General features: G+C 43.2%; 1 non-coding gene across 1 annotated transcript; it reads left to right on the top strand.

The window, feature by feature from the left end:
• Positions 1 to 13,425: 13,425 nt before the first annotated feature.
• Positions 13,426 to 13,540, top strand: LOC136751924 (U5 spliceosomal RNA). Its single transcript, XR_010817111.1, has one exon. It is a non-coding gene; the product is annotated as a U5 spliceosomal RNA (small nuclear RNA).
• Positions 13,541 to 22,494: the final 8,954 nt, after the last annotated feature.

Genomic DNA, 22,494 nt, shown 5'->3' with positions numbered 1-22,494 from the left:
GTCCTGGGATCCAGCTGATCTTTTTGTGAACCGGCTTGCTTTTCCACCGGTTTTGGAATGAACGCTGACGTCACTGGATGTGGGCATTCCCAAGCGTGGAGTAGAACTGGAGAAACACAGCAATAATAATCAGCACCGAGGCAACTGCGTTTCTAAACCCTATTTAACATCACAATCAAACTCATTCCGCGTCTACACACAGTACAGATACATTGTAAAAACCAAACAAAAAACTCGAAATTACATGTAGACAACCAGAAACGAACATACAAGTATACGAATATGCTAAGATCAGCCTTTTATTTGTATTTATTTTTATTGATGCATTAAGGGATTTTCACCGATTTGCTATTTCAGACACTTTTACTGTATTGACTAAAATTGATGAGAATAATTAACATGAATTAACTTACTGCTGAAGATGTAACCCTTACCCAGTGGCTAACTCTAACTCTATGTTACAAATTTTCCCTAAACACTTATTATGCAAGATCAATTAAAAACCTTTAGGAATTTTAAACTTTTAAAGATACACATAGGTAATACCAATGTATGTATATATGTATGTATGTATGCATGTCCAATTTCTTTGACAATACAAATGCACAGAATTAAAAGAGAGAGAGAGAGAGAGAGAGAGAGAGAGAGAGAGAGAGAGAGAGAGAGGTCATGTTGAACAAAGCTCCTAAAGTAATGTATTAATATGCTCCTTTGGAATTAGAAAATCAGTTGGAAATGAAAATTAAACTTAAATAAATGAAACAAAATACAATACAATCCTATAATAATAAATATATCTAGAAGAAGACGATAATTTTTATCAAAAATAAGCTTTGGACACAGCAAAATCAAACTAAGTACTTAACTGCAAAGAAGAGGATATATACCAGAAAGAAAAGAAAGAACACCAGAAATAAGAGAGAAAGAAAGTAAAAGGTTAAAAGGAAAAGAGAAGATTCTAATAAAGGAAAATAAAGAATACAAGAAAGAAAAAATAGATAACAACACTCAAGGAAAGGATTTATATCTGCAGCCATAGAAAGGATTAATTAAGACATATGGTAAGCCTCTCACCTTATAAATGTATTTATCATCAATATTATACATATATAATCAACACAGAACTGTGTCTATACTGAAAAGCTGTTGACATTTGAAAAGTGACAGAGGTTTGAATTTGAAAGTATCAATTCATAAAAGATACAATGAGCAGCTCAGCAGCACAAGCCCCGCCCCTCTGCAGGAGCTGTGCGATCCAGTACCCAGAGCACCTGAAGAACGCTCAGGCCAGGAAGAGTCTCAGACAACACATACTGAAGGACAACCCAGAGACTCTCAGAGCCGACTTCTCTCAGACTGGAGACCAGCAAGTCACCAGCAACCTGGTCTTCTACACCGAGCACACCGACGCCTGGCACGCTGCCATCTGTCAACTGTACAGGCACATTAAAAAGAGAGGCATCAGTAAAGGAAGGCAGGTGTCAATCAGTGAGGAGGACAACCCAGACTCCTCCATGCTGACAATCAATCTGTACCACACTGGAACAGTCTTAATACAGGGCAGCGAGGGCAGCCTGGGCACCATTGAAAATCAGTTCCACTCACTGAAAACGCTGGCTGACAGAGAGAAAAAGGAGAGACGTGTCCAAAAGAGCACAGACGCAGCCACACAGGAGGACAGTCCAGCCCCACACTGCCCTGCCAACGGAGGGGAGAGCGCCGCGCCAGAGAACAGCGAGGAATCCACACGCATCCCAGCACAGGACACCCCTCAGACACCCGACACAGTGTCCCAGCTGAGGGAGAACATGTCCCTGCTGGAGGTGGAGCTGATGGAGCTAAAAGAGCTGGTGCTGGCCATGCTCACAACCTCCAACACCACAGAGCAGCTAACAGACCAGCTCAACAGAGTCCAACACGAGCACAAGGTCACAGTGAGGGAGCTGAGGGAAGAGGTGAGGGAGCTGCAGCAGGACAGGGGGGCCATGAGGAGGAAGCTGACGGCCCTGAGAGAGGAACTGCAACGCAGAGACAAGACAGTGCAGAGCCTGAAGGAGCAGCTATACAAATTCACTGCCCACAACAACTAGCCCTCAAGAAACCCAGCAGTGCACAATGTGCAGAGCCCTCCCACCCCAATGACATCCAGACATACTGACTCTCACACAACACACCACTCACACACTGCACCCAACACACACACACAACCCAACCCGAACACACAGAGTGCACCCAGCACACACACACACCCTGAGCAAGACACACACAGTGCACCCAACACACACACACACCCTGACTCAGACACACACACTGCACCCAGCACACACACACACCCTGAGCCCGAAACCACTCACAAAACCTGCGCACCACACACACAGGCCGAACCAAACACAGATGAGACCCCCTCACGCAGAAAGACTACCAGGAAGAAGAACACTGAAGTAGCCCTGCTGATAGACTCAAATGGCAAACTCATAAATGAGAGGCGGCTCTTCCCTGATGGCAAGATCTCCAAGGTCTGGTGTCCGACCACAGAGAGGGCCATTCAGCAGCTGTCCGAGAAGAGCCTCGGCTCCCCCAGCCATATTATTATACACACAGGCACAAACGACCTGAGGACCCAGCAGGACAAGGTGGCCAGCTCCATCAGAAGAGTGGCGGAGAGGGCCACCCAGACCTTCACCCACGCCAAAATCATCATCTCCACCCTGCTGCACAGGAAGGCCTTCCACCCCAACACCATCCACATGATCAACGCTGAGATCTCTCGGGGATGTGCTCTGATGCCAAATGTGCACCTGGCACACCACCCCACTCTTGGGGCCCACAGCTTGTTTGACAACGTCAATCTCCACAAACAAGCAGTGAGCGTCTTCGCAAAGACACTCAAAGACATTGCCCTGGGCCGAAACCCAGACAGCCCCCCACATGGCCACAGAAGGTTCTCCAGCACCCACACCACCCAGAACAACCTCGAGCCAATCAGGAGAGCGGCCCCTGGGAGCCCCCGCCCTCCACCTGCACACCACCTTCCCCAGCCCGGACACCGCAGACCCCAGCCTGGATACGGCCGACCACAGAACAGCAGACCCAGAGTGGAGCCCATCCAGAACATGCACAGAGCAGCCCAGCAGCACAGCCAGCGCAACTACGCAGCAGCGGTCAGCAGAGTGGCCGACACCGGGGAGCTGCAGGAGATCCGACACCTGCTCAACCTCATCTGCACCCGACTGATAAGATAAGTAACTGTGCATAACAAAGAAACCACTGCAGGAGGTGACTAGCTAGTACCACATCCGAAAATCACCCCTGTATAAATGTAGTTATATACTGATATATATGGACATATTTTCAAAAAATTATGTAGATATATGGATGCTTACATATATGTGTATATATGTAGATATATGTGTGTATGCGTATGTATATAGGAGTGTAAATCAGGAGTTTTTTATTTTTTTATTTATTCGTTTCCTATTTTTACATATCACCAGTATTACTATTTATTTATTTGTTTACTTTCCACCTCACACATTTCCAGATGTATCTCATTCCAAAGGAGTATATAAATTGCTTAATTAGAGTAGAAAGAAATGCGATCCCCATCTATCACCATGTGGAACATCCAGGGCCTGGGCTCCTCAGTGTTCGGGCTGAAGAGCACAGACCTGGAGTTCAGAGAGAGAGTGAGAGACAAGGATGTCATCATCCTGCAAGAGACATGGTGTCGGGCAGACGTGTCCAGTCACTGTCCCTCAGGCTACAGAGAGGTCATAGTGCCCTCCCTGAAGAAGCCCTCCGTCAGACACGGCAGGGACTCCGGGGGCATAATAATCTGGTACAAAGCAGAGCTCAGTGACTCCATACAGCCTATCAAAACAGCAGAGTCACACATATGGCTTAAAATAAGCAAAGAAATCATTTCTACACAAACCGATGTGTTCCTGTGTGCCGTGTATGTTCCCCCCTCAGAATCCCCATATCACAATGAGGAGATCTTCCCCAACCTCCAGACTGAGGTCTGCCACTTCCAGGTCCAGGGAAGTGTGCTGATCTGTGGGGACCTGACCGCCCGGACAGGCAGCCTGCCTGACTTCACCAGCACACAGGGAGACAGCCACATATTCGGCCACACCCCCTTAAACACCCACATCAGCTCCCTCAGACACAGCCACGACAGGGGAGTGAATAAAAACGGGCAAAAATTACTGCAGCTCTGTCAGGGACTGGGCCTGTATATCGTGAATGGCAGGATCCGGGGAGACTCTCTGGGAAGATACACCTACAGCTCAGCTCTTGGCAGCAGCACGGTAGACTATGCCATCACAGACCTAGACCCCTTCTCTCTCAGTGCATTCACCTCTATCAGACCACAGCCAAATCACTGTGTTCCTGAAGAGGACAGAGCACAGCAGCAGCGCTCACACACAGCCCAGCAAGCTGTACAGCCTCAGACACTCCTACAGATGGGCTCCAGACAGCACAGAAGAGTACCAGAAAGCAATTGGCAATCAAGACATCCAATCACTAATACAAACCTTTCTGGTCACCCCAAATCAACATAGTAAAGAAGTAATACATCTGGCTATAAAATACTTAAATCATATATTTGAAAAAGCAAGCTTTACAGTCAAAATTGAAAATTGAAAAGAACATCCCAACAAAATACAAAGAGGAGAATTGGTTTGACAAGGAGTGCAATACAATAAGGAAGGAACTGAGGAACGAATGAACACTTAGATCAAAAAGAACAACACACTCGAAAGCAACTGACAATAATCGAAGAGTCTATTAACACAAATAGATTCTGGGAAAACTGGAAAAAATGTAATAAATTAAAACCTGAAGAATTGGCCATTCAAAATTGAGATATTTGGAAAAACCATTTTGAAAAACTTTATGAAAACATTCACCACACTGAGAAATCAGCTCAGCATGACATCAGTGTGAAACTAAAAAGAATGGAATTGGCATTTAAAGACACCCAGAATCCCCTGGACTCAACTATTACTGAGCAGGAGTTGCAGGAGAAGCTGCGCGCCCTGCTGCCCAGGAAAGCATGCGGGCCTGATGGCATCTCCAACGAGATGCTGAAACACAGCAGCCCTGAGCTACAGCAGGCCCTGCTACGGCTGTTCAACCTGGTGCTCAGTGTGGGCCACTTCCCTGACAGCTGGCATAAAGGACTGATCACCGCGATTCATAAGAGTGGAGACAAATTGGACCCTAATAACTACCGGGGCATCTGTGTGAGCAGCAACCTGGGGAAGGTGTTCTGCAGTATCATTAACACCCGGATACTGGCCTTCCTTACCGAGCACAGTGTCCTGAGTAAGAGTCAGATTGGCTTCCCCCAAAACACCGCACAACCGATCATATTTACACCCTACACACCCTCATTGACAAACACGTCAACCAAAATAAAAATAAAATATTTGCTTGTTTCATAGATTTAAAAAAAGCATTTGATTCATTCTGGCACGAAGGTTTATTTTACAAACTTCTCCAAAGTGGTGTAGGGGGTAAAACATATGAAATCATCAAATCAATGTATACAGGAAACGAGTGCGGAATTAAAATTGGCAATAAAAGAACAGAGTTCTTCACTCAGAGGCGTGGGTTGAGGCAGGGCTGCAGTCTGAGCCCAACGCTATTCAATATTTACATCAATGAATTAGCCACAATGCTGGAGCAAGCTGCAGCCCCCGGCCTCACCCTACATGACACAGAAGTCAAGTTCCTGCTCAACGCAGATGACCTGGTGCTGCTGTGGCCCACAGAGCAGGGGCTCCAGCAGAACCTGGCACTGCTGGAGTTCCTGCTCAACGCAGATGACCTGGTGCTGCTGTGGCCCACAGAGCAGGGGCTCCAGCAGAACCTGGCACTGCTGGAGCAGTACTGTCAGACCTGGGCCCTGGCAGTAAACATGAAAAAGACAAATACCATGATATTCCAGAAAAAGGCCAGGCCTCAGGGAACTAGGTACCACGTCACTTTAGCAAACAGCACCATCGAACACTGCACCCACTACACATACCTAGGCCTCACACTCAGCTCAACAGGAAGCTTCAACACGGCGGTGAAGACACTGAGAGAGAAAGCGCGCAGGGCCTTCTATGCCATAAAGAGACACATTTGCATAAAAATACCTGTACAAATCTGGCTAAAAATATTTGAATCCATAATCCAGCCCATTGCTCTCTATGGCAGTGAGGTGTGGGGTCCCCTCACAGGGCAGGAGTTTGCTCAATGGGACACACACCCAATAGAAACCTTGCATAAAAATATCCTACAGGTGCAAAGGAAAACACCGAACAACGCATGCAGGGCAGAATTAGGCCAATACACATTATTAATCAACATACACAAAAGAGCAATTAAATTCTGGCTCCATCTAATAAACAGTGACACACACTCCTACCACCACAAGGCCCTGCAATGCCAAGAGCTGAACCCAGAGAGGAGCCCCCTCAGCCAGCTGGTCCGCAGGCTCACTGCGCAGACACACACCAACACCGGCCAGCCTCAGGACAGCAACACACACATGCACACAATCAGAGTCAACCAAATTATCACACAGCACAAAGAAAACTACATCACCCATTGGTAAACACACACACAAGCACAAAGTAAACTGCAGTGCTATCGGGCCCTAAAAAGACACTACACATTGTCAGAAAACCTTAAATGAATAACGAACGAAAAACACAAAAGGATCCTGACCAAATACAGGCTCAGTGAGCACAGCCTGGCCATCGAGACGGGCCGACACAGGCAGACCTGGCTGCCCAGAGAGGACAGGCTGTGTCCCCACTGCCAACGCCGAGAGGTCGAGACAGAGCTGCACTTTATTCAAAAATGTGAAAAATATAAACATTTATGAGCAAAATTTTTCCCCAAAATAGCAGATCTCTATAAGAGATTTCCAGACCTGCCAGACTCGGAGAAAGTGCCAGTCCTTCTGGGAGAGGAGACCAGCTGCATATTACTAGCAGCCCAGTATACAGCTGCCTGCCACAGCCTGAGGGACACAGTGGACACTCAGTCCACTCACACAGGGGACACCCCTGGACACAGGCAATGACACCTATGCTACACCCAATTATTAGTATCAATATCAGTTTTATGTCTCTCTGAACTATGATTGAATTTTATTAATTGAAATTAATCAGTTACCTGTTTTTAACATACATATTGTGTATTTATGTATGCAAATGTACATATAAATGTTCAAAACTGTTGTTTGTCACCATTGCTTTGGCAATACTTCTTTTTGTTCATGCCAATAAAGCACGTTGAATCTGAATTTGAATTTTGGGAGAGAGAAAGAGAGAGAGAGAGAGAGAGAGAGATAGAGAGTGTGTGTGTGTGTGTGTGTGTGTGTGTGAGAGAGACAGAGAGATACTGTGTGTGTGTGTGTGTGTGTGAGTGGGAGAGTGGGTGGCTGTGTTAGTGTCTGTCTGCCTGTCTGTGTCTCTCTCTCTCTCTCTCTCTCTCTCTCTCTCTCTCTCTCTCTCTCTCTCTCTCTCTGTCTCTGTAGATGCATCATAGGGAACATATGTAACAATCTCTCTTTTTATTTACCAAAAATGTGAATGAACGTATTTCAAGTGGGTTTTGCCTTGGTTGGAAACGTTTTAAGATGATTTATGAAGTGTAAATTGGATAAGTCTCAATTCTCCGTAGTTTTCAATGTATGTGCCATTCAGTAGCGTTCATGTTACAGATGTGTCCTATGCAGTGGTAGTGCATCCGAAAGGCACTCAGCCTGCTTAACAGATCTACCAACCCCTGTCCCCCCTCCTGGAGCGGCAGGTACAGCACTGCTTTGCGCACCCAGTGCAGCCCGCCCCAGAAGAAATCCAGGAGCGGGGTCTGTATCTGGCACACCAGGGCCGGACATGCATAAGTGTGCCAGAGCATGGAGGCCACCAAGATATTAATAACAATTGCTCACCCCCTAATGGAGAGCTGGGGCAGCAGCCAGCGCCATGCCCTCAACCGGCCCTGTACCCTCTCCAGCAGGCCAGCCCAGTTCTCCTGCGTCTCGCACAAAGTCACACCCAGCACCCGAGGGCCTGAGAGAGACCACTGCAGCCCCGCAGGAAGGGCAGGGGGTGCAAAAACCTCCCATACCCCATCCAGATGAGCGCTGCTCTTGCCCCAGTTGACCCTGGCTGAGGATGCCCTGCTGAACTCCTCCAGACACTCCCACAATGACCTGGACGTCTCGCTGGCCAGACTGTGTGTCTCAGCAGCATAGGCCGACACCCTTGGGTGACAAGGGATGGACAGCCCGGCTAGCAGCCTGTGCAGCAGGGGCTCGATAGAAAGGGAGTATAGCATCCCTGACAGACTGCAGCCCTGTCTGATGTCTCGATGGATGGGGATAGGCTCACTCAGGCCACCATTGATCTTCAGCACAATAAACACATGACAGTACAGCAGCTGAATAAATTCTACGAACCGCGGGCCGACACCAACTGCTCTCAGCACCTGAAACAGGCACTGCGGCCGGCATGATGTCTCTGAGCCGCTTAGCCAGAGCCTTAGACAGGATCTTATAGTGCTGACACAGCAGCGCCACTGGCCTCATGTTCACAATGGAGGACAGATTCCCCTTCTTGGGCAGCAGGGTCAGAATAGCTCTACGACAGCTAATGGGCAGCAGCCCAGCTCACAGTCCCTCCTGCAGCACTGAGAGCAGGTCCGGGCCCAGCTCAGTCCAAAACTCTGAGAAAAACTCCACAGTGAGCCCATCCAGCCCCGGTGCCCAGCCCTTATTGAGCTCTTGCATTGCGCAGGTCAGCTCTGCCAGAGTTAGTAGGGCCTCCAGCCCCTTGACCCCATCCTGTGGGAACTTAGGCAGACCCTGCAGAAACTGCTGCTGCTGCTCCAGGCTGCCCGGCTCTGCGGAGTACAGCTCCCTATAGAACTGGGCGGCATGACTACGCATCTCTTGCCCATCCTGCAGCACGCGGCCCTCAGCCGTCCTCTGGCAGAGCATCACCCTGCTCTGCTGCCGCCTGCATTCCAACCCAAAGAAGAACTTGATGGGCGCATCCATCTGTGTCAGGCTCTGGAACTGCGAGCGCACCATTGCAGCTCTGACAATGCCTGCTGCATCGCATTGAGGTCCTCTAATGCCACTGAATCTCCAGAGTCCAAGGCTCGGTGGAGCACCTGAATCTCTCCTTCTAACTCCTTCATAGATTCATTCAAGCTGTCAGTCCTATGCTCAGTGTACTTCTGGCAGAAGAGCCTGGTCTGAACCTTGCCAATGTCCCACCACTGTCTCAGGGAGGCAAACCTAGGGCGCTCTGATCTCTGCCAAAAAAAAAGAAAAGAATTACAAAAAATCCTGTCCTGCAGCAAGCTATTATTGAAAAGCCAGTAGGCACTGCGCAGCCGGACAGGAGGCAGGGTGACACTCACAGTGATGAGACAGTGGTCAGTGGTCAGGAGGGGGTGATATGGAAGCCACCGATCAGATTGACATGATGTCTAAAGGTATAAAATCTATCCAGCCTGGCTAGCGACATAATGCTAGAACCCGGCCTCACCCAGGTGTACTGTATCACCTTTGGGTTGGCATTCCTCCTGACATCGACCAGATTGTGCAACTGTGTATTACCTTCCAGCTGTTTTGTCGACTGTGGACTGGGCTCCAAATGATTGCTATCTAATCTATAGTCCACAGTACAGTTCCAATCACCCCCCCAAAACCAGGATCTCCTCAGCCCCACAGTCTGCTAGCGCTTTGCTGAGCACCGAAAACACTGACAGTCTGTCTCTCACAGCATTGGGGGCATAGAAATTAATAAACACTGTAGCATTATGTTTGGTGTATTTTGATTAGAGCATTTTAGCTCTGAGCTGATGCACTGATCTAATGAAGACCTCTCCCCCCAAAGTTATCAGATTTTCTTAACTCATCAGCTTGGAACTGGTTTACATCAAAGTGACAGTTTTGGGGAGGATGGCACCACAAATAGGCCAAATAGTTTGGAATCCTGCTGTGGGATGTCTGGAGAAGTGGGCCTGTAGGTAATAAAAACTCTTTGAAGTGGACGAGAGCCGAAATCCTGACATAGAGCTACGAACCCGGGCCAACCGGCATTTCCAAAAGATGGCATGGATTGACATCATTCATAAATCAAGCCCCCCTCCAATAGAACACTGGGGGCTGAAACCGAAATCCAATCTCACAAACTCAAGAACCAATCACCTATTGATCTGACAGGCGTATACAGAACAGCACACGGTCTCTCTCTCTCTCTCTCTCTCTCTCTCTCTCTCTCTCTCTCTGACCTGAACCAGTAACTCGCTGCCACAGCTCAACCTGTAGCTCTGTTGCCAGAACTGGAACCAGAAACCAACCAAGTCTTTGTCGGCAACAGAAGAGTTAAACTGGGAGAAGGAGATTGAGCCGTACGAAGAATTGTTTTAAAGGACTTTTTCAAATAAAGAATTTTACAGACTGCACTGACCGCCTGTGCAAACCTGATCAGTGGAGTTTTTACAGCTGGACAATTGACTAAGTCGACTGTATACGAAAGTGTCAGTCATTTAAATAGCTACTGAGTCTTAAGAAACTCGACCCTTGGAACGAACAAGGCCCTGCTTTCCTCAAAGACTTTGTCTTCAAGTAACTATGGTGGAAACCCTGCTTACAAAGAAGATTTTGTGCACAACCTTGGAGCCTTCAAACCAGTGGAAAATCGGTTTGGAAAAGACTCTACATTCGAGAAACCCCAACTTCCAGGTGCATCGATTCAGTGGAAGTTCTTGGACAAAGCCGAACCGGACTGCCTTTGTCCAAATCACACGGACCTCGTGCCGTGTGCTTTTATCTGAGCCCGAAGCCAGAGAGGCCTCTCTGCGACGAAGTTCAGATAAGTTTAACAGTTTGTGATTCATGACATTTGAGAAATCAATTAGAAATGTTAATCTGTGATTCATAACTCTAGAATGTGTAATATCATTTCGTTTTCTTCAATATAAATTTGTGTTGCATTAAACTGTTTTGTTGATAATTTTAGAAATAAAATCTGTCAACGCCGAGAAATATCTTCTCATTCCTGATTAACTGTTTAGTCTGAAATTGACACAAGTTAATAGACACCAGATTATAGGTGGCCCTGCCTATCTTTAATCATTGAATAATAATCAGTTATGGGAAATTGTGGTAACAAGTAATGATAGGATCTTTCTCGGCACCTACGTAAATGAGACATATATATATATATAACGAGAAGTTACCTGACATTAAATACTAACCTGCGTAGTTATTTAATGTCTGACTAACAATACTAATGAGAGACTCACCTTCGTCTTACTAACCGGTATTGTAGTCAATGTGTTTATAACCTTTTTTGTTTAACCATTTGTGTGATATCATATGCGATCAAATGGTCTTTGATTTGGTCACGGAAGTGATTTGTCTTTGAGTTGTTGATCTAGAGATGAATGTTAATTAGTTTTGCACTTTTGTATAATTGGTGTAGTGCTACATTTAGTCTTTGTTTTTGAATTAATTTGACAATTTATATCTTTGGAATTGGAGTCTGCGTCCAATTATTACGGAAATTGAGTTCTACAAGATTCCAGGATTCGTGATAAGGTGATACTATAAATTCACTTCTTGAATTGAAATTTATAAGTGTACCTTATGCTACAATAAACAGAACTATTATTTTGAAAGTGTGCAATTTGTAGCCGAAACCGAAGCACACCGGAGCCCCAGAGCGTGGACGGAACAGAGTCGGATTAGCTATCAAAGATAATAACTAAAAACACAAATTGACACAGACAATAATAACAACAGTGGTGACAGCACAGCCGTGAAGCCAAATAACCGAGCAATTATAATTGTTAATAAACAATTGTAAGAGAATTTTGAATGCTTGGGTTTTCAGTCAATATAAATAAATAGTTGAACTGAAAACTCATAGTCAATTGGTTTCTCTTTTAAGATTCTTTTTAGAGGGAAGATGCGGTCAAGTCACAGATGTGCAATAATCATTTATTTTGACAAAAATACGAAACTAATATCATTCAATTATATTACTGAAAATAAGTAATATTAAGCTTCTGCTGGATTACAGTAAGAAACAGATAATACCCATTTTCTTCTTTCTCCTCACAGTACAGCTTATAGGCCAGTCTGGTCAGGCAGGAAGCAGTGTGTCTCTCTCTCTCTCTCTCCTCTCCAGCTCTCTCTTGTGTCTCGTTGCAGGATGAAGAAGTTAAGAGAACTCAAATTATCTTTGTTTTCCCTTTTATAAGGTTTCCTTCCAACCAATAGCATTTTGCCACCACCATGACTTGGGTGCTTTATGATAATGTAATTATGAAATGGGGGACCTTTCGAGCATTGCTGTGTGTCTGGCATCAGGGACAATGCAACAGTGATTTTAGACCTTCATCACAGACTTCATCAATAAGCACAATATCCCATCAAAGCATTAACATCACCTGAGATGGTCCAACAGTTTATTGATCTGCCCACAATTGTGCCGCAAAAACCAACAAAACAGTCGCATCCATAATCAATAGGCTAGCCAATTGTTTTTTTAATAAGAATAAAATTAAAGATACACCACAAAATGAATGAAAAAGTGAACTGTGTGCATGGTGACGAATGCATGTGAACTCATCCTGTATTTTAGTCAATACAGTGAAAGTGTCTGAAATAGCAAATTGGATGTAAATCCCTTAATGCATCAATACAAATAAATACAAATAAAAGGCTGATCTTAGCATATTCGTATACTTGTATGTTCGTTTCTGGTTTTCTACATGTTATTTCGTGTTTTTTGTTTGGTTTTTACAATGTATCTGTGCTGTGTGTAGACGCAGAATGATTGTGATGTTAAATAGGATTTAGAAAAGCAGCCGCAGTCGGGGTTGATTATTATTGCAGTGTTTCTTCACTTCTACTCAAATACAAAATGGAGGAAGCAGTGGTTCTGAATCAAACATATTGACCCCCTCACTCAATCTGTAAGTCCTGCAGCAAACATTGGAATATGCATAGATATTTGCACAGACTGGTATAAATGTCCCTTATAAATAACCAAATGCCATTTTTGTTGTTTCAAATGTGCCCAACATCTTACCAGTATATGACCTTTTAGTACCTTTCCCTAAGCATGTGACGAATGTTCCCTAGTTTATGTTACAGATGTGCCCTAGCACTTCTCTCTATCTCTCTCTCTCTCTCTCTCTCTCAATTCAGTGCATTTATATTGTGAAAGCAATTGGACATGCAAACATACATACATACATACATACATACATACATATATATGGAAAATAAACAATACAATTATAAATCAAAATAAGATGTAATAAAGTACAGAAAAACAAAATGTAATAAAATGTGATCTTTAATTCACACAAATATGTACGGCTTGTCGGAAGCGTCTCGGGTTCCTCTTCATTACTTATAACGCTTTTGCCTTTTGCTAAAGCTTTCCATGGAGGGGAACGTGGATGAGTTTGTACCATTCTTGGGAGGCTCTGCCTTGTTGGGGCGGAGCTGTGATCCAGGTGAACAGCAGATCGGGCATAGGTGGGCATGTGGGCGGAGGAGGAGGAAGGCCGGTCAAGCAAATAAGCTTGCTAAGGTATGCAGCAGCAGCAAACAGCCCCCCCATCCAGCCAGCCAGGCAGTCTGGCTGGCAGTGACTGAGTGGTTGACAGACGGCAAGCAACGGAATGCACGTGCTCTGTGATGTCATAGCAGTCAGCTCAGAGAGAGGTTCGTGATGTCATCGCTGAGCTGGCTGGCTCTGTGTGTCTTGCTGGCTGTGTGTGTGTGTGTGTGTGTGTGTGTGTGTGAGTGGGTGGGTGGGTGGCTGTGTTAGTGTCTGTCTGTCTGTCTGTCTCTCTCTCTCTCTCTCTCTCTCTCTGTCTCTCGCTCTGTAGATGCATCATAGGGAACATATGTAACAATCTCTCTTTTTGTTTACCAAAAATGTGTTTGGAAACATTTTAAGATTATTTATGAAGTGTAAATTGGATTTGTTTCAATTTTCTGTAGTTTTCAATATATGTGCCATTCAGTAGCGTTCATGTTACAGATGTGTCCTATGCAGTGGTAAGGTCAATAAAATGTCAGTAAAACTTTATTTTAGCAATTATAGAGGGGATCAAATGCAAATAGAGGGTCCGCACTAATTATCTAATTTACCAACAACATTTAAAATTTGGTCTTGCGAAACTGCAAAAAATGCTGTATAATCGTATGTGTGTTTATACACCAGCTGCTAAAGTCTGATAGCTTTGATCTCATTTTTTTTTTCTCGTGAACACCAAATGCTGTTTGCTTGATATTTACAGATTATGTCATAAATTCTGTCATAAAGCCTGACAAATTGTATGCTGTAATATTGAATATTTTCAAAGTTACATCATTTGTTTGTTTTTCCTATCATGTTACAAATGTTCCCTATGTGAAAGATGCATTATATCTTAATAATGTCAAAACAATTAAAGATATATGGATTATGATTTGTGGTAAAGTTATAACACATTGCTTTTAACTGTGTGTGTCAGTAAAAGTTTAAAAAATCCTGACAGTTTTTTATTGATCCTGCAAAATAAGTGTTTAGGGAACATTTATTACTTAAAGTAAGGGTTAGTGTTAGGGTTAGGGTTATGAATATAATTGATATATAGAATTGCTAAGAACTGTAAATGTTTAAATTCAATTTTTCATGGATTGTGTGAAAGTTTCAGTTCTATATTCGGTTATGAAACTGTTTTTTTTTTTCTATTTGTGTATATGAAAGATATACATCTATACAATATCTTCACTATTATAGATAAACACATTTTTATTTCCGGCATTGTTAAAGCACATTGGTATTACCTATGTGTATCTTTAAAAGTTTAAAATTCCTAAAGGTTTTTTATTGATCTTAAAAAATAAGTGTTTAGGGAAAATTTGTAACATATTGTTAGGGTTAGCCACTGGGTAAGGGTTACATCTTCAACAGTAAATTAATTCTTGTTAATTATTCTCATCAATGTTAAAGAACAATAAGATCTATTATGTGTGTCGATAAAATGCTGATATTGCATAACGTTTGCTTGTGTATTCTGCAAAACACATATTTATGGAACATATGTAACATTAGGGTTACGATTTGCCATAGACGCGGTATGAGTTTGATTGTGATGTTAAAGACACAGTCGCCTCGGTGCCGATTATTATTGCTGTGTTTCTCCACTTCTACTCCACACTTGGGAACGCCCACATCCAGTGACGTCAGCGTTCGATTCCAAAACCGATGGAAAAGCGGAACAGTTCACAAAAAGATCAGCTGGATCCCAGGCCGAGCAGCGGCTCTGGCTCCAGCACCGGCACCATGTCGGTGGAAAAGCGCTAAGTGAGCTCACACTGAGCTCAGTGTAATGTCTGCTCTGGAGAGCTCACAGTGTGACCTAGTCGTGAGTTCACGTCTTTACTGGGTAGTCCTTGAAAACTTAATCGACTCAATTCTTGGGCTTAATTGGTCAAAATTACCATTGGTTGAAGGTACTCAGGGACTGATGTGTAGAGAGACTTATTAAACCTGCAGGATTGTGGATTTCCCAGAACAGAATTAACCAGCTCACCACAAAGGAACATGGTAGGTGCTATTGCAACATGGATTACACAAAAACATTGAAATCCAAGTTTGCAGTGGTCCTTCGGCCATTGTGTGGTGATCCAGATCACTTCAGCACGAATTTTGCAGTGGTCTGGACTACAACTCCATGGGACTACTGTGCAGTGGTCCAGACCTCAGAAACTGTATGCATATGAACAGTGAAGTAGGCATCATAACTGTAGGCAATACTATGAACAGTGAAGTAGGCATCATAACTGTAGCCAATACTTTGTGGTTAAAATACTTAATTTAATCCCTGTTTTGTACTGTAAGATATTATTTGTTAGAATGTATTTTTCTATGGGAAATTCTATACCATCTGGTTTGGTAGAGGAAACAGACCTCCTCCCTTTCATCTGGTAGCCCCTGGTATCCTCTGGTAGCCCTGGTAACCCTATCTTTATGACCAGAGACCAAAAGGGACCTGTCCTCTGATTGGCTCTTAGCCAAATTCAAAATGACGCCCCACTTCTAGATTACTTTAGCATAAGACACGTCATGGTGGTGGCAAAATGCTATTGGATGGAAGGAAACCTTATAAAAGGGAAAACAACGAGAATTTGAGTTCTCTTAACTTCTTCATCCTGCAACGATAAGACTGAGCTGGAGAGGAGAGACAGAGAGAGACACACTGCTTCCTGCCTGACCAGACTGGCCTATAAGCTGTACTGTGAGGAGAAAGAAGAAAATGGGTATTATCTGTTTCTTACTGTAATCCAGCAGAAGCTTAATATTACTTATTTTCAGTAATATAATTGAATTATATTAGTTTCCTATTTTTGTCAAAATAAATGATTATTGCACATCTGTGACTTGACCACATCTTCCCTCTAAAAAGAATCTTAAAAAAAAAGGACCTATAAGTTTTCAGTTCAACTATTTATTTAGATTGACTGAAAAACCAAGCAATCCCAAATTCTCTTACAGTATGATTGTAGTTTGGATGATCTATTAATGCAAGTTGATAACATATTTTACAGAAAATGGGTTTTAGGAATTGTGTTAAAAAAAAATAAAAGAATTGTCTTAGGGACCACTGCTCCTTTTTTCCAGACCAATATATAGCACACTTTTAAAAAAAATTATGTTTAAAACAAAATTGAGGAAGCAGTGGTTAGTTCTGAATCAAACATACTGACCCCCTCACTCAATCTGTAAGTCCTGCAGCAAACATTGGAATATGCATAGATATTTGCACAGACTGGTATAAATGTCCCTTATAAAAAACCAAATGCCATTTTTGTTGTTTCAAATGTGCCCAACATCTTACCAGTATGTATTTTTAGTATGTCACAAATGTTCCCTAATTCGTTTTACAAATGTTCCCTGTATGTTATGAATGTTCCCTAAGCATGTGACGAATGTTCCCTAGTTTATGTTACAGATGTGCCCTAGCACATGTGCTGTGATCCAGGTGAACAGCAGATCGGGCATAGGTGGGCATGTGGGCGGAGGAGGAGGAAGGCCGGTCAAGCAAATAAGCTTGCTAAGGTACGCAGCAGCAGCAAACAGCTACCCCATCCAGCCAGCCAGGCAGTCTGGCTGGCAGTGACTGAGTGGTTGATAGATGGCAAGCAACGGAATGCACGTGCTCTGTGATGTCATAGCAGTCAGCTCAGAGAGAGGTTCGTGATGTCATCGCTGAGATGGCTGGCTCTGTGTCTTGCTGGCTGTGTGTGTGTGTGAGAGAGAGAGAGATAGATTGTGTGTGTGTGTGTGTGTGTGAGTGGGTGGGTGGGTGGCTGTGTTACTGTCTGTCTGTCTGCCTGTCTTTCTGTCTCTCTCTGTAGTTTTCAATGTATGTGCCATACAGTAGCGTTCATGTAACAGATGTGTCCTATGCAGTGGTAGGGTCAATAAAATGTCAGTAAAACTTTATTTTAGCAATTATGGAGGAAGAAATGGAAATAGAGGGTCCTCACTAAATATCTAATTGACCAACAATGTTTAAAATTAGGTCTTGCGAAGCTGCAGAAAATGCTGTATAATTGTATGTGTGTTCATACACCAGCTGCTAAAGGCTTAGGGATCAGTTCTTCTGAACATGTACCGGTGTAGATTGGACTTCAATAGGAGGAAGTGACACAATAAAGACATATATGAGCCATGCAGGCGGACAGTCTTAGTGCCCACGCAGGCTCTTCATTGGGGAAATCATTGACTGAACACATTTTTTTTGAAAATTTGTTTTCCTGAGGTATCTGGGAATCATTATTGAAATCAATTAAAATGCTTATTTTCTAAAAATATATTTTATTAGGAAAATATCTTTACTTATTAACTCAAATAATGGAGCGAAATATGTGTATAAATAGTAATAATACATGTCAATAAATATAACTTGAATTGTGTAGTAAAAAATTAGGAAAAGGAGAAAGAACAGCTGTTAGGATACAGAGTGATGTTTTCAGAGGGTCTGAGCGATGTTGATGAAGGTTTGAGGACGTTGACAAGGGGTTTAAGAGTCGATGAGGCTTGGGAAGCTGTAAAAAGGGAGTTTGGTATGTGTGAAAGAAATGTGCTGCCACTTTCAGCACAAGAGTTTTGATGGCGATTGAATGGAATATGAGGGAAAATAAGGAAGTTACTTAAGGTATAACTTAATGTAAAATAAATAAATAATTGAATGAGATATAGTTTAAAATCTAAAGCCATGAAAGTGTATGGAAATAGTGCTTTCCCAAACAGAAATACCCTATTAATCAGGAAGGGATTCACCCCCCCAAACAAAAAAAAAATTAACAAAAAAAAAAAAAAGGGGGGTGGGGTTGGGGCAGTGAAAGTGTCTGTGAGGTCAACTATGATCATTTAGCTAACAACTATTAACTTTGTTGTTGAAAGAGCTGCTGTAATAATTATTAAAATAGTCTTAGATATATAAGTCAGATAAAAGCAAAGAGATAAGCGCATTGTTTTGAAAGTTTGACAGCTCCACACAAGAAAGAGTATTTACACTAGGTAGTAAAGTTGATTCAGTAACACAGGAGATATGATGCTGCTGACGACACCTGAGTGCTGTACTGAAATAATCTGTGAAAATTTGGGATCAAGATTATTATTATGAATTGTCCCTTTACTGGAAACCTCATAGATTGTGTGAATGTCAACTACTGTCCATGTGATAGAGATGCCTTTTATAAGGAAGATCTCTGATGTTGTGCGAACCACACATTGTGTCTTCAGATGACCGATCTATTCCACTTGGCAGATATGCACATTATGAATCATGTCCTGAAGGAATCGATGTCTGACCCGTGGTGGCAGAGGTGCATATGGAGAAGACGCAGGTGTTCTCATTGAGACACAGTAGGCCGAGGGCGCGGCTTTAAAGACAGCCTCACGGCATATTGAACAGACCAATGTTGAGGTCCACAACGCTGAAGTGATGCTTGACTTAATGGAGAAATAAATTTAAATACTGAAATTAAGGTTGTCCAGATTATAGGAATCTGCAATACATTGTGAAAACAGCACAGATGACATCTGCAGTAGCATATATTCTTGTATTGGTAGTTTATAATGTACTTTTGGTGGAGATGTCAAATTACTCAAATGAATAGAATAAGAGTCATGAAGTAAGAATAAGTCCATTGCCCTTCTCTTGAGAGGTATGGAATGTACATTGTTTATCAATTAAAATGCATCAGAAATATATGTGAATAATTGAATTTGTAAAAATAACATGTTTGCTGACTTTTGTATTCCTTTAGAAGCAAAACAATGTATGTATTATGTAACTGGGGATTGACCTTTATGACCTGGGGCAGGATGAAATATAATTTGAGATACACAGTAAAGCTCCAGGTAATTGTAGGTGGCCACTGCAATTTCCATAAAAAAGCTCAATATTCAATAAGGTGTAGTTATGACATAATTGTTGGCCCGACCAGGCAAATAAAAATACATTCCTATCCCCTGATTATTTGAATACCTCGCTGTACATACATACACACCTCGTAGGTGGCAGGTTGGGATTAATGGGAGCTGAACACGCAGCACTATACCACCTGCCCCTCCGGAGGAAGAAATTATTGTAACTGACAAACACGATTATTTTGGCTTCATTTCGCTTCATTTCTATTGCCAAAAAGGAGGGAATGAAGACTCTGTAAAGGAAGTTGAAGAAAGTGTTTTGTGATAATTATATAATGTTTTATATTATTACTAGCATTAGAAGTAGTTTTGTATATACACTGAGCAGATTAGATTTAGCAGGACAAGTAAAGGGTCAACAAGGTTGGTTTGTTAGAAACTCCTGTCAGTAATGAAAGATTACACTGTGCCGAAATAGCCTACAGCTGTCTGCTGAGAATTTGTTTATGACTGAATTGTTTCTCCAGATAGGGAGGAATTGTTTTTGTTAAAGAGCGATTGACACAAGGTAAATGAAGACCGTGGGATCGCGTCTTCTTAGTGCACATCAAAGACAGACATCTGCTTTGGATCCATCACCTCTTCACGGGAGGACAGATCGTAAAATGGACCCAGACCTATATCTTCTGATTGGATGAACGGCCATAAGATGTTACGTCATTTTTCCAATAAAGTTATACTCATGTTTGAAAACATTAAGTCTCACTGAAGGAGTTATTCCTGACGTGGGGCTTCCGAGCGGCTCGATTAAAGTTCTGTTTGCTTTATCTCCGCGACTTCTCCACTTATTTCTGACACGGTTCTACAACTTGGCATAACGAACGAGGATCTGAACTTGCCTCCACTCCCGGGACCAAAGCATGGGTGAGTACCTTTAAAATGACCACCCTGTATATTTAGATTTGATCTCGGGATTGTGTGAGGCTCTCAGATTGTAATTTAAAGAGAACCTGTGGAGAGGTAGAGGTAAAACAAACAGAAAGGTTGACTGTACAGCGGAGGATCACAGTAGGGTGAACTCCAGGTAAGACAGATCTGTGGGGAGAGATGCCAAGGGAACCAAAAAGTACGACGAGGCCTGCTGAGCCCCAGGTTAAGCAAGGAAATCCTTGTATGCCAGGGCCAGAGTTAGTGGCAGTCAATAACCAGACGGAACCAGAGGTACATAAAGTCCAACGTTATAGCCCCATCGTTGGCAAAGATAGGGTTGGCATTATGGCATTACAAGACGTGTCTATATGTGAATACCTACAAGAGAAGTTTTTAAAACTTAAACTTTAGATGGAAAAGGCAGGATGGGATCCTAACTGGGTTCCCAAACAGCATAGAGAATGGTGGAATAAGGAAAAGAGAGAGAAAACCAATAAAGCTTCCGTAATTCTTTGTCAATATAGTGCGAAATTAGAGAAGAAACTAATCGCAATGGATGAGGAAAATACAGCAACAATAAAAGAATGAAAAGAGAATGTCACTGAGATGCAAACAGAGATAGATAATGAGAAAAGAATTAGAAATGAGGAAGAGAAAAATAAAGAATGAACTAATAATGTAGGGAAATGAACCCGACTGGGACGATTTAGACCGAAGAGCCTGGGAACATGAATGCGAAAAATATGGGGGATGTGGGTTTGGTGCTTCTGCCCCTCCACCATGTAAACATTCAGACAACCCCCCTGATAATAGAACAGAGTCTAAACTTTACCCAGATTTGAGTTCATTCAAGTCAGAAAAAATACAAATAGCACCTACAGAGATGCGCACTAGACAACATCTCTCTGCCGACGGACAATTTTACGCATTAACAACGTCGGTGCATCGCCCCTTTACAACCGGAGAGAAACACACAATATTAAGCGACCTTCCAAAACTTAAACCCAATCATGGGAATCTGGACTTCTGGGTAAAATGTAATGAGATGTTAGAGACGTACATATAATAATTAAAACTAAATGTCCAAGGCCAATCTGGGACAGGTTAACCCAGCAGGATGGTACCTGGATAACAGCTGGAAATGATAATAATAATCTAAGGATCACTCACTTCATCGCGGCTGTAAAGACAGGGAAATTGGGGTTTAGTCTGTGGCCTCGTACAGAAGCCAGGAGAGACTTGCTGCGATTATGCGGAACGAAAGTTCACTACTTTTAGAGATCACTCCGGACTGTGATAATGTGATCTGTTTAAAATGATTACAGGAAGGGTTTAGTAAAGCACACCAAGACATCCTCAATATGGGTGTGCCTGTAGGAAACACATATCAGCAGATTGTACAATGGGCTTCAGAGGTAGAAAACAAGTAGTCAAAAGCTAAAATAACTGCTGTGGCAGCTATATCTGTCATAACACAAAACGGAGGTAAATGTTACAATTGCGGACAAATAGGACATATTGCTAAAGACTGTCGGTCTAAATCAACCCGCCCTAAGTGCACTTTCTGTGGGAGGACAGGGCACACGGGGGACAAGTGCTGGAAGGCAGGCGCTCCAGGCGACACCAAGCGCCCTGCAATCAGACCAAGACAAACCCCGATCAGCCCAGAGGAGACGCGGAGCTTCTGCACATCATCCGAGATCTGACAGAGAAACTCAATAGGAAATAGGTCGCCTCGGCCCCGAGGTCGGTACAGGGGAAGATCCCCGCCTCCACATAAGTGCACTGTTAGGGGTCGGCAGTGTTCAATGTCGGTGGATACAGGCGCCTCTGTCTCGATAACCGATCTCCCCTCCCACTGACTAAACGCAGACTACAGATCTCAGGTGTAGGTGGCGCAGGTATCACAGCCACACTCAGCACAGCTCAACTTCTAGAAATAGGCGATCTCCTCATACCAGTGTCTTTTTGGGTTTGTAAAAACCCAGAGGGGACAATATTAGGTATAGATATCCTTAGAGAAGCCGGCGCACTAGTGGATGCTAATAATAATCGCATAATATGGACCAATACACACGGGAATAAAAAG

The sequence above is a fragment of the Amia ocellicauda genome, chromosome 6 (genome assembly GCF_036373705.1).
Source record: "Amia ocellicauda isolate fAmiCal2 chromosome 6, fAmiCal2.hap1, whole genome shotgun sequence".
NCBI lineage: Eukaryota > Metazoa > Chordata > Actinopteri > Amiiformes > Amiidae > Amia > Amia ocellicauda.
This window is presented reverse-complemented; position numbering and strand designations above follow the sequence as displayed.